The sequence below is a fragment of the Gracilinanus agilis genome, chromosome 1 (genome assembly GCF_016433145.1).
Source record: "Gracilinanus agilis isolate LMUSP501 chromosome 1, AgileGrace, whole genome shotgun sequence".
NCBI lineage: Eukaryota > Metazoa > Chordata > Mammalia > Didelphimorphia > Didelphidae > Gracilinanus > Gracilinanus agilis.
Window position 1 is genome coordinate 633,082,805 of NC_058130.1, and position 13,384 is coordinate 633,096,188.

Sequence of the window (13,384 nt, forward strand, 5' to 3'; positions counted from 1 at the left end):
CTGAATCCAGTGGATGACCAAGTTCCAAGGGCTCCACAGTGCCTGCTTATGGCAATGGAAACAAGTTGTTCTCATCTACCCATTGTGCTGGGGGAAGTCCTTACATTCTTGGCATAGACGGTGCATCTAATTCACCCACAGCTTAGTGGCTTGTTGGTTACCCTCAACCTGGTTTGGTCCATTTGAGTGTACCTTTGTATGATCTGCAAAAAGTGATAACTTATTTCCTCATTGCCTATTCTAATTCCTTTAATGTCTTCTGTTGTTATACCTAGAAGTTCTGGTCACTAGTGAATGGTAGTGGTGATAATGGGCATCCTTGCTTCACTCCTCATCTTCCTGGGAAGCTTTCTAGCTAGGTTTAGCCCATTAGCTAGGATGGATTTACCGCGTGGCTTACTGTGCCTACAGGTGAGATTGGATGGCAGGTGGGCACCAAAGGCAGGCAAGCAGCCCTGAAAAGGACTTGGCAAGCCCTAGTGCCAGAAGCAAGAGTTCAGGTTAAGGCTTGCACTCAGGTTATAGAAATATAACTTGGTTCTTCCAACACCAGTCAACCAGTAAACATTGATAAAGCATCTACTCTGTGCCAGGCACTCACCCCTTCCTCCTCAGTCCCCCCAGCCCCGGCCCCAGCACATTACCTCGAGCTCAGGCTTTCTTTTCTCCCCAATTCAAAAAATATTTATACTACGAATAGCTATCATTTATATAACACTTTTAATGCCTCATTTTGTCCTCCCATCAACCTTGGAAGGTAGGAGCTATTATTTTCAGGGTTTTTTTTTTTCAGATGAGGAAATTGGGGTAGAGTTAAGTGCCCAGAATTACACAGCTAGTAAATGACAGAGGCAGGATTTGATTTCAAGTCCGCCTGAGTCCAAGTGCAGCGCTGCTCAGCTAAGTGCCTGCAATGTGCCAGGCACTCTTCAGCACAAAGGAGCGGGGTGGCATTCTACCAATTGGGCTTCCATCCTTTTTACATTCTACATATGAAGTGTGGTACTAGGCTTTCTTTCATTCCATCTGACTTCGTTAAAAGTTAATCAGGTTCTTCCAGAAAAGGGTGGAAGTGATAATGAAGGACTCTGACACCTCCCAGGTCAGGAAGATGGGCAGAATAGAACGAAGTTCTCAAGCCCTGCCCAAAATGGCGTCGGTATCCTCCCTTCCTAGTGTTGTCCAACCCCACCCTTTCCAGACCCTAGAGTGGGCGTGTTCTACACGGATGGCTCCGCCTTCCGCGCGCCTCAGAGGCTGGGTGGGTGTGCAGTTGGGTCCGTGCGCGCGCAAGAGGTCGCGCACGCGCCGCCGCGGAGGGGGCGGTTGAGTCCGCAGTTGACTAGAGGAGGAGGAGGTGTTGGTGTTGGCGGAGGGGGCGGAGGAGTCTCTGGAGCGGCAGTTGGGAGTCACCTGCATACGTACGGCCGCCTGCCGCGCTCCCGGCTCGGCGGGTCCGAATCGGGATCGGCTTCGTGCTAGACCCGGGCGGCAGTAGCGGTAGCATCAGTGGCGGCGGCGCCTCCTCCTCTGTGGCGGCCCCTTGCACCCTCGGGGAGGGGCTTGTGCAGCCCCCGGGGGAGGGCGGCGAGCGGGGACGCCGCCTGCCGCCGGCGGCTTCTCATCCCCTGCCACCGAGAAGCTCTCCATCCTCGCGGATTGCTGCCGGGCGTCTGGCCGGGTAGGTACTATGCCACAGCTCCGAAGGGAAAACTTTCCAAGCGCTTCCTCCGGCGCGAGGAGTCGTCATCCTCCCCCTCCCGGGCGGTGGCGGCGGCAGTGGCGGCGGCGGCGGTCGACGCCATGTTGGGGTCTGGGGAAAAACGGGGCGCCCGGCTGTCCCCTCCCGCCTCAGGTTGGACGCGCTGGATCCCTGCCCTCTCAGGGGCCAGGGGCTGGGGTCAAAGCAGTCGCTGATGTTTCCGTGCCGCCCCTTGCTCGGCCCAGGACTGCCGGAGGCCCGGCGCGCGACCCGGGATCAAGTCCCTGGCCCAGCGGTCGGGTATCCCGGGGAGCTGGGGACAAGGAACAATCTCAGTCGGTTAGAGAAAGAAATGGCAGCAACATCACTGCCGTAGCTTTGGGTCCCCGAAGTGTGCCCAGGACGAGGGGAATCCACTACAAGGGTGGGTGCTGCCTCAGTGAAGGACCTTGTCTTATGCGGTTTGTCTGCGTCCCCGGATTTTCTCAGATGCGAACAATTGTTCCTTGGACATTATTTCTTCGGAGGCTTTTAAAACCTAGGATGTTATTTAAGCAGGCTCTCTGTCTTATTATCTGTTGCTGTGTCTAACGTTCCTCTCAGGCTTTGGGTATATTTGGGTATAGAAAAGAGTGTACAGAATGCGATTTACCAGAGACCTTACCTGTATGCTACATTGCAAGTTACATTAAAATGTTAGTTGGCTTTTTTTCCCCTTTCTGGTAGTTGACTTTTTTTTCTTATACAGTTGAAGAAGATTGCTTAAAGAGATTTAGGCCAAAAAAATTAACGTGCTTATTATTAGACTGTTGTCCTAGAAATAAGGTGAAATGAACTAAACAGTTACAGTTAATTTTTCACTAGTTTCTGAGATCTTCGTGTGTACTAGATTCCTAGTTCGGTATATTTCTTTTGTGACCTCTGGTAGCTAATAGGGAGTTGAGGTTATTTAGCATTATGAAACACCAAACAATTTTTTTTTGCTCAAGTTCTGATGATGGAGTTTGAACTACATTAAACATTACACATATTAAACATAATATTTGGTGATATCAATAACCATCTTGTTTAAAAACTAAAATAGGATATTTAAATAGGATAATGCATTTAAAGCTTTAAGAATACTCAGAATTAATCCTTTAGAAACAATTGATCATAGACAGAGACCTGGAAGGTATGTGAAGAGGCCACCTGGGTCTGCTCCAACCTCCTCATTTTACAGTGAAGAAACTGACCCGGGGAGGTACAGTTTGCCCAGAAACACAAAAATAGAAGACAAAATTTGAATCTAGGTATTCTAACGTCAGAACCATTTTATTTCTATTTTTCTACATAGCCTAGTGTACTGAATAATTTTTTTCAAAGCATCTTTTTGATCAGCGATATGTTGCGGTTCACCTGAGTAATGAGAATAAAATTATTTACTCTTTTTTTTATTAGTTTTAACTGAATCTTAATATTTTAGAGTAGTCATGTAAGAAACTTGTGGAATGAAGCAGTTGACTTTTTACGCTCTTGTCACTGTATATTAAATACATCTAATAGTTCTTCATAATTTATGTGCTCTTCTCTAGTCTTAAAAATCAGCCTCCAAGTATAGAGCTCCTTCTTTAAATTCAAACCTTTTTCCTAGATTCTAGCTGAAAGATCAAAGGTAGACAGTTGGATCCTGAAGGGTGATCCATATAAAATGGTTGAGAACTTTTTATAAATTCTAATTACATGAATTAGTATGTTAGTAGGGCATGCTGACATAGCATTTCTAGATTAAGTCCTGATAGCATTTGGGTCCATCCATTTTTTTCATGAAATCAAAGCTGAAGAGAACCATAAGTGATATAGTTGGAATTGTGATGTATCCTCACTAAATACAATGAACAGTTCCCAAGAATAGTTATTATCTATTAAATACCAATATTCACATCATTTTGAAAAAACAACTGGATAATGTCTGACACTAGGCCTTTAATGGTACACTTTAATGAATAGGATTGAACTCTCGACTGCTCTTGTAATAGTGCTATAAATTTGTATTTTTATATAGATAAGAGGCAGTAATTCACTATTATTATGATTGGTGACTAGACTGGACTTTTGATTTCATTGGTATAGTGTATTCCTGGGTGAGAAAGTGTCCTCTATGAAGTCAAGTAGTAACCTTCTTTGCAACATAAGAGTAGGATTGAGTTTCCTTGGGCAATTGAGAGGTGAAATGGCTTGCCCGGGCCACAAAGTTAGTAAATAGTTTGCCCAGGCCACCAGAAGCTGAATTATATTGAAATATTCCTGCTTCAAGGCTGGGTCTTTGTTCTCTCTGCCTTGCTGTCTCTTTACTATTATTGGAAATGAATATTTGTATTTATAGTTGTAACATTGTATGTATACATAGTTTTCTCATCATGTGGTCCACTGTTGAAAAAACTGGAAACATCCCTGCTCTAGGGTTTTATAGACTTTTCATCCTATGGAATGTTCTTCCATTTTTTGCCATATTATTTCAGTCCTTCATAGCCTTACTGAAAAATCTATCTTCCCAGGAAGTCTTTCCTGACTTGAAATTTCTTCCTAAATGTCTATTTTGGATTGCTTATTATTCCTAAACACCTTAAGCCTAGGAGGAATATTTTATCTGTATGCTGTGTCCTTAATTCTGTGTCATGAACTCAGGTAATACAGTTTGATTCTCCTGAGGTCATTTTAATTGCATGGAGGTACTCTGCAGTCTATTTGGAAACTTCAAAAGACTGACTTTGAATTTCTTTGGATTATTTGGTGACTCAGTGTTACATACTTAAGTTGCTTAAATATTTGTAGAAGTTTTATAGATATGGAGGAGGGTGCAGTTACTTGAATTCAACTCTCTACCAATAACAAAAGGGAAGTATGTAGTTGATCTACATAATATAATCATTATATATAGACATCCCTCACCAAGATGACCCCTTCCCAACTTTGTTTCATAATAACATACCTAGGAAATAGTAAACCTAACAAAATGTTGCCAACGTGGAGACAAGTTCCTCTGTACCTCTGAAGTACTTGTTCGGAGCCTTTGATACTAAGGCTTAATCACAAGTGGTTGCTTCTCAAATCTCAGGGGTATACCCTCTTGGGCTACTAGAGAAAAAGGCTCCCTGTCCTAGGTGGCAGAGACAACAGAGAGGCATGTATGGCACAGTTCACTCTCACCCTTACTCAATACCTACAACAGTAGTATGTAGTATATACTTAGTGAAAATGCTGGTTGGATGAATTAATATTTTAGATGTTTACGTATGTGAAAGATAGTAGATATTTCACTAAAGCACTTGTTTTGTATGATGAGCTGGAAGGAATACAATTGTATTGCAAGCTAAACAGAAGAAATGTTTTGGAAGGTGTGTAAAGTTACAGTCTTCAACAATGCAAAGTAATGGATTCTGGCATTCTATTCAATGATAGAATAACTAAAAATATAGTTACCAAAGTAGGACAGGTTACAATGATAGGTTATATAAATCCATTGAAATAATTCTTAATGAAAAAGCAAGCTAAATTACAGGTCATTGTAGAAGGGACAAGAGTGATGCTTGTGCAGTTTGAATATCATAAATATTCTGACCTTAAGGGGACTAGATTTAATGATGTGGCACAGGGAAACATTCTTGCCTGGATGCTGATCCTTCAGTTCATCTATAACTAGAGACAGCAATTTATGGAGAAGAGAAAACTTTGGAAGTCATAATAATTTTTCCTATAGTTGAAGGATTGTCATGTGGATCCCCAGGGATTACACTTGCTTTCTTTGGTAGAGGTCAGAACTAGGAGCAATGGGTAGAAGTTGCAAAGAGGAAAATTTAGGCTTGATGTCAGAAAAAAGAGGCCTTAAATTCCATCTAGCCCAAATCATTTTGTAGATAAGGAACTTAGGTCCAGAGAAGTTGTGTCTTGTCCAAGATCACAGAAACAATAATAGCAGATGATTTTAAACTGATGCCCTCTTCCAAATCTTTTGCTTTTCCTTTGTACCATGAGTGCCAGGAAAGTAGTACATTTTCCTCCTTTGAAAGTTTTCCAGTCAGAGGCAGAATGAGTACTGATGAGAGGTATATTAGTATTGTGGTTGCTGTTTGAGCAATTCTGAATAAGGCTACGAAGGATAGTGGTAGGTGTTTTTCTATCTCCGTAATATATATCCCATCCACATCTGAACCCTTTTCCACTCATGACTACCACACTATTGCAGTGACTCCTATTTAGTTTCCCTACTTCCACTCTTTCCCTTCTTCATTCTATCCTCCAAACACCTGTTAAATTGATCTTCCTAAAGCACAGCTCTATGTCTCTCTTTCCCTACTCAGGAAATTCCAGTGCTTCTCTTTTGCCTCCAGGAAGAAATAAAAATCTTTGTTTATTTTTAAAATCCTTCACAATTTGGTCCTACTTTACCTTTGTAGGCTTATTGCTCATTGCTTTCCTTCATGTACTCTGCATACTTGCTGTTTCCCCATACATGGCATTAAAGTTCTGTGTCACCATGCTTTTGTTCTGGCTATTCTGTATGCTTGATACATCATTTTTATCTTTTATTATCTATTTTCTTCATAGTTCAGCTCTAGTCACCTCCTTTAGGAAATCTGTTCTGATTCCTCTATTAGTACTACTTCTCCCTCAAATTATTTTTTGTATTTACTTTTCTGTGTACATTTATTCCTTCCCCCCCTCCCCTCCCCCAATGTAAGTTCTTTGATGGCAGGGATGGTTTTGTTTTTATCTTTGTGTTCTAAGTGTTCATTATAGTGCTGGTACACAAGTAAACTATCAACCATTAATAAGCTTTTATTAAATACCTTCTATGTTTCAGGAACTGTGTTAAGTGTTGGATATACAAAGAAAGTCAAAAGACAGTCTCTTACCTCTAGGACCTCACAGTCTAATAGGAGAGACAACATACAACTATGTATAAAAAAGCTATATACAATATAAATAGGAAGTAATCAACAGAGGGAAGATACTAGAATTGGAGGGATTGGGAAAAGCTTTTTATAGGTGGAATTTTATCTATGACTTCAGGGAAGCCAGGAGGCAGAGATGAGAAGGGAACATTCCAGAGATGGGGAACAGCCAAAGAAAATGCCAAGAACTGAGAGATGGAGTGTCTTTTTTTTTAAATTCTTACCTTCTACCTCGGAGGAATTTCATAGTTTGTGATCATGGAAAGCAAATAATTTGGAGTGAAGGCATTATCACCTCTATGGATAGCTGAAATAGAATGAAATACAGATCATGGGAGATGAGTTTGAACTGGTATTCTAGGGGACTTGACTGAATCAGGAGATGGAGTGGAGAGGAATACAATTGTCAACTCTTTTTTGGAGGGAGGGGTAGATGATAATAGTAGGAATCTTGACAGGATGAGAGAAAGTAATCTTTGTTATTATTTTTTAAAATTTAATTTATTGTAAAGTATTTTTCTATGGTTACATGATTCATGTTCTCTCTCTCCTTTTTTCCCTCCCCACTCCCAGAGCTGACAAGTAAGTCCACTGGGTTATACATGTATTATCACTCAATACCTATTTCCATATTCATTTTTGTAATAGAGAAATTAAAAAAAACTAAAACCCCCAATCCTATAGCCATATAAACAAGTGATAAATCATATATTTTTTCTTCCATGTTTCTGAGAGTAATCTTTAAAGTTGAAGTTGTTGCAATATGATGGTAGCAGAAGGAAGGCCTGGAAAAACTGCAGGGGGGCCAGTAGAATAAGGATAATTTTTAAAATAAAAAAACCCTTTGCTTCTGTTTTAGAATTGATACTAAGTATTGGTTCCAAGGCCGAAGAATGAATGGTAAGGGCTAGGTAACGGGGGTAAAATGACTTGCGTAGGGGTCACACAGCTAGGAGATGTCTGAGATCAGAACTGAACCCAGGACTTCCCATCTCCAGGTCTGGCTCCTAGGAGCCACCTAGCCGTCCCATGATCATAGAATGCTAGGAGTATAAATGAGGTCATTGCCTCTGCACACACCCCCTCTCCCCTCAGCAGACAGAATTAGACCGAATATTTACTGATCATAGAATTTAATTATATATCAGCCAGTCAATAAACATTAAGCTCCTCCTGTAGGCACTGTGCTAAATGTGAGGGATACTTTCAGTATTCTTTCAGAAATTAAATTTAGGTTTTATGTTAAATACGAGAATTCTATTGTAATATTGTGGTCACTGATTTAAAGATATTATAACTTACTTTTAGTAGTTTTATTTACAAAGAGGTAGAAGGAGTGAAAATGGAAAAAGGTAGTTAAAGAGACAAACCTACTAGCCTTTCTCTGGTAAGTGAGACTCAGCCCTGCAGGGGCTTCCCCATGTCCAGTGATATCTTCAGCTAGAGTTCTACCAATGCAACTTCCTCCAAACCCAAAACAGGAATCTCTGGAACCAATCTCTCCAGAAGCCAGGAAAGGAAGGCCAGCTACTCACCCACCCAAGACAAACTCCAAAGGAGAAGACTGAAGGCCAAGTCCCAAGGTGAAGTTCTCCAACACCAAAGTCCAAAGGAGAAGTTCCAGGAGCAGTCCTCCAAGAAGCAGTCCAAGAGCCAAAGTTCAAGTAGAAGATCTAAGCTGAAGGTCCCCTGGATAGGAAGTTCAGGACTTTTTATAGTTCTTTTTTCATGTCACTTCCTGTCCCTTCCTCCACTTTACAGGAATCAATTGCAGTCTTTAAATACCCCTAGTACTGCCCAAGGGGTGGGGCAGTGGCCTCTGGAGTTGTCACCCACTTTAGTAAGTGACTTGTGAACTCTCTTAATTAGTGTTAAGTAAGGGGTGTTTAAGTTTTTGACTGATTAAATTAAAAATTGCTGATTGATAAGATAAAAGTTGATTCACACTTCACAATACAAAGAAAGGCAAAACATAGTTCTTTCTCTCAAGGAGCTCAGTCTAATGGAGAAAACAACGTGCAAATAACTGTATACCAAGTTACAAGATGAATTCAACAGTGGGAAGGTGCTAGAATTAGAGGGTTTGGGGAAATACTTTTTAGGTAAGAAGATGGGATTTTACCTGGGACTTGAAGGAACCTAGGAGTTGGAGATGAAGAGGGAGAGCATTCCATTCATTTATGGAAGATAGCCAGAGAAAATGCCTAAAACTGAGAATAGTAGCATTTTGTTCAAGAAACAGCAAAGAGGACAGTGTTAACTGGATCTCAGAATGCTGGGAGATGAAAGGTTCGGGAAGGCAAGTTATGAAGGTCTTAAGAATGCCAAATGGAGGATTTCTATCAGCTTAAAAAACAATTACCAAGATCATTTTAAAGCACAGGTATATATCTGACTTTGTGTTTTGTTTGATATAGTATATGATGACTATCACTCTTTTGCTCAAAAATCTTCATTGACCTCCTATAGCTTCTATGATAATTCTACAGATTGGCATTTAGAACTTTTTACAATCTGGCTTTAGTCTACCCACTACAATTTCATTTCATATATAACTCCCCTTCACAGTCCTTTAGCCAAATGGATCTATTTTCTGTTCCTATACTCCATTCTATATCCCTTATTATTTCCTACACAACTTCCTGCTGCTTATATTTTAGTGTACTCCCTCTTTACCTCAGTCTCTTAAGGGTTTTAACTTCCCATAAGGTTTATTTCAAGTTTAATTCTTATGTAAAACTTTTCCTTGTGCTTCCAGTTGTTACTCTATTCTTCAGATTATCTTGTATTTACTTTTCTGTATGGATATTGTATCCTCCCCATACTACTTATTTATAAATTCCTTGAAGGCAGTAAGAAGAATTCAGTTGGTAAAAATATCATTTAAAATGGAAAAGAATTTGATTTACTTGGGACTTATCCCTAAACCCAAAATCTAGAGAAATAATAATAATAATAAATTTGAATTTCTGACATAAAATGAATGAATCTACATTTACATTTGCTCTCAGGTTGGCAAAACAACATGATGTTTGCTTTGGGGGAGTAGTGATTTCACAAGAGAGTTTAAAGACTTTTAAAGTCAGAGCCCACTCAAGATATACACTTTGTTATTTTATTTTTCAAAAGGGCACTTTAAGAATTTACTACTGAGTATTAAAAGTTGGTTTTAATTATATGTGACTACATGTTTCTAAATCTTGCTACTGAGGAATGACGACCTGTATATAGGTGGTAGAAGGAATAGCACGTTGGAATAAAATAAATATTGCAAACATTTCTCAGGGAGTAGATGATAGGCCTTTTCTGGTTATGAGTAATCCTTTGTCATAACACAGATCACTGGTAATCTGAAGCAGATATGTAAATGTCGAATTGATATCTGACTTTGTGTTTAGTGTAGCCTGTGAGTGGTGAAGCAAATGATCTTTGGGCCAAATTTGGCTCCAGGCATAAATTTCATTTTGCTTTATAAGGCTAGTTCCAAGTAATGATCCAGAGGGCAATGTCTACATGTGTGCTTGCAGTTGCAAAAGCACAGTTTTAAATTTTTATTAGCAATATCTTTCAAGTCAACAGAATCTGGATGTTTCTCTTACATAAAAAAATAATGATGATGACCTAATGAATAGAATAGATGACCTAATGAAAAGAATTGGAATGAGAATTTTCCAGATTCAGATTCTGACACTTTTGATATCTGTGTGACCCTGGACAAGTCACTTAACCTTTTTGGACTTCAGTGTCCTGGTCTGGTCTGTAAAATCATACCTGTAGTGTTTCATTTCATAGAGTTGGTGGGAGGTCCAAATGAAGCAGTGTAGGTAAAATGATATATAAATGTCAGTAATTTTATAATAAGAGTAGAAAGAGCAACCAGCATTGCAGAGGGTTAATAATGATGATTGGGATTTGATCCTCATGACAGCATTGTTAGTTTCTACTGCCATCCCACTTTTAAGGATAGGAAAACAGGTTCTGAGACTTGGTCACAGAGGATAGATACAGTAAAAAATGGAATTTGGCGGGGCAGCTGGGTAGCTCAGTGGATTGAGAGCCAGGCCTAGAGACAGGAGGTCCTAGGTTCAAATCCGGCCTCAGACACTTCCCAGCTGTGTGACCCTGGGCAAGTCACTTGACCCCCATTGCCTACCCTTACCACTCTTCCACCTATAAGTCAATACACAGAAGTTAAGGGTTTAAAATTAAAAAAAAAATGGAATTTGGATGTAGATCTTTCTCATTTCACATCCAGCACTAAATTTAGTCAATAAATACTAAATTAAATGCCTTGTATGTGCAAAGCTCTGGACACAAAAAAAGGCAAAAGACAATTTTTTTGCTTTCATAGAGCTCAAAGTCCAATGTGAAGTTAACATGCAAACAAGTATATACAACTTATGTTGTGGATAAATTGGAGTTGGGATTTTAGCTGGGACTAAAGGAAGACATGGAGGCAGAGATTAGGAGGGAAAGAAATTCAGTGGGAGACAACCAGTGAAAATGAAGCATCTTGTTTGAGGAACAGCAATGAAGCCAAGTGTCATTTACTATATGTACTGTGCTAGGCCTGCTGGGATAGCCCATATGACAGTAATCTCTCTCTCTGCTAAGTCCTGCACAGTTAGCATTTTGTATTTCTCAAAGTCTTGTGTTGCATTAGTTATTAGTATAAATGTCCTTCTTTCATTAGATCATTATTAATCAGGTTCCATGTGAAACATGCTATGTATGCTAGGTATGTGTGGGGAGATGTTAAGATTTTATACCAGCCCTCAAGGAGTTCAGGTGCCAGTTGAGATGATTATATGTATACACAGATAAATGTAATAAAATTAGATTTTGCTAAGGACATATTAAGTGTTAGGAAATCTGATTTAAAAAAGACATTTCTCGCCAAGGTGATGATCAGGGGGAAAAAAAAGATTTACGTTCAAATCCCACATTTACTTACACATCTGTGACCCTCTCAGCAAGACACTTTGGCCTCTCAGAATCAATTTTCCTCATCTTTAAAATGGGGATAGTAATAGAAACTAGGGCAGGTTAGGTAGTATAGCAGGTAGAACATTGGTCCGGAATTCATTCAGTCTCATCTTCCTGAGTTCAAATCTTAGACACTTAATGGTTGTATGACCCTGGGCAAATAATTTTTTTTTTTTAAAATTTTAAACCCTTAACTTCTGTGTATTGACTTATAGGTGGAAGATTGGTAAGGGTAGGCAATGGGGGTCAAGTGACTTGCCCAGGGTCACACAGCTGGGAAGTGTCTGAGGCCGGATTTGAACCTAGGACCTCCTGTCTCTAGGCCTGGCTCTCAATCCACTGAGCTACCCAGCTGCCCCCCCTGGGCAAATAATTTAACTCTGTTTGCCTCAGTTTCCTTATCTGTAAGAAGAGCTGGAGAAGGAAATGGCAAACGACTACAGTACCTTTGCCAAGAAAACTTCAAATAAGGTAATGAAGAACAGTGTTGCTATGAGGAGCAAATAAAATATGTGGACACTTGTTGTAGAGATAGAGCACTTGAAATGGAACTTGAAGGATCTTGATAGGAAGGGTGAGAGGCTCAGAGTTGAGAAGGGAAGGGTGAGGAGAAAGACAGGTGAAAATTATTTCATAGAGTTATAGAATTTTAGAAATAAGATGAAACATAGAGGTCATTCAATTCAGTCCCCTCATTTCATGTATGAAGGAAGCTCAGACACAGAGACAAAGTGTAATGTATTGTTGGTATTAAATTTCTTAATGTTGATAACACTAACAATTATAGTTTATTAGAGAATGTACAAATAGGCCTTTAACTATGGCACCTATTGTGTGATTTTTGAGCAAGTCACTGAACTTTTTAGTTGCAGAATAGTTAGTTTCCTATACTGGTTATAGCTAATAGTAATTAACATTTATATAGTGCTAGGTCCTCTGCTAAGCTTTTTATTTCATTTGCTCCTCAAAGCAATCTTGGTAATGAAAAAAATAAATATAAGGGATTGGGTAGAATAGGTATAAATGATGGTAAATGAAGTATCACCAGGGTATCTAGCTGGGGTAACACAGTGGGTTCTTAACTGTTGGTAATGTGCCAAGTCACCAGATCTGGGTAAGGATTGTCAAGGAGAGTTTGGTAGGTAATATAACAAGGCTTATTAACAAACTGGGACAGGAAGGGAAGGGAGTGTGGGATGAACTATCTTATTTACAACTTGGATTCCCTCCCCTCAAGGTCCAAAAGGGTGACACTACACTAACATACTAAAAATCCCATTGCTGCCTAAATCAAACCTAACCAGAGTTCCTATTTAGATATTAAAATGAAGGAAACTGGAAGGTGAACAGGTCCAGTTGAATTGGGTGGGGTCTCACATACGTGTCCTCAAAGCAGGTCCACAGGAATCCAGTTGTTACTGCCAGTATAATCCAATTTTGGAGATGGAGTAAGGATTTTGATACCAGTGTCCACCACTGAGTGTTTCACCTAAAACTCAACCAAACTCCAGTCACGGATCTCTTGATAGTTGTTATTTTCACCCAAAGCAGGATACACAGAGAAAATCCAGCTCTCCCCATACAAGGGAAGTTCAGGGAGTAACTGACACTTTGCCAGCCATCCACTCAAAGTTCTGGAACCTTTTTTTTCCTGTCAATCACCTTCACTCTGCTAATCTAATTTCCTATAACAGTAAGTAGGAGCTAATATTATCTTCATTTTACAAATGAGGAAACTGAGGGCAAAAAGAGGTTAAATGAT

General features: G+C 39.9%; 1 protein-coding gene across 1 annotated transcript in view; it reads left to right on the top strand.

The window, feature by feature from the left end:
* Positions 1-1,432: 1,432 nt before the first annotated feature.
* PLEKHF2 (pleckstrin homology and FYVE domain containing 2) overlaps positions 1,433-13,384 on the top strand; it is a 30,852-nt gene continuing 18,900 nt past the window's right edge. The window contains exon 1 of the mRNA XM_044658207.1: positions 1,433-1,681. The gene's annotated coding sequence lies outside the window, so the exon portion shown is untranslated. The remainder of the gene's footprint in view (positions 1,682-13,384) is intronic.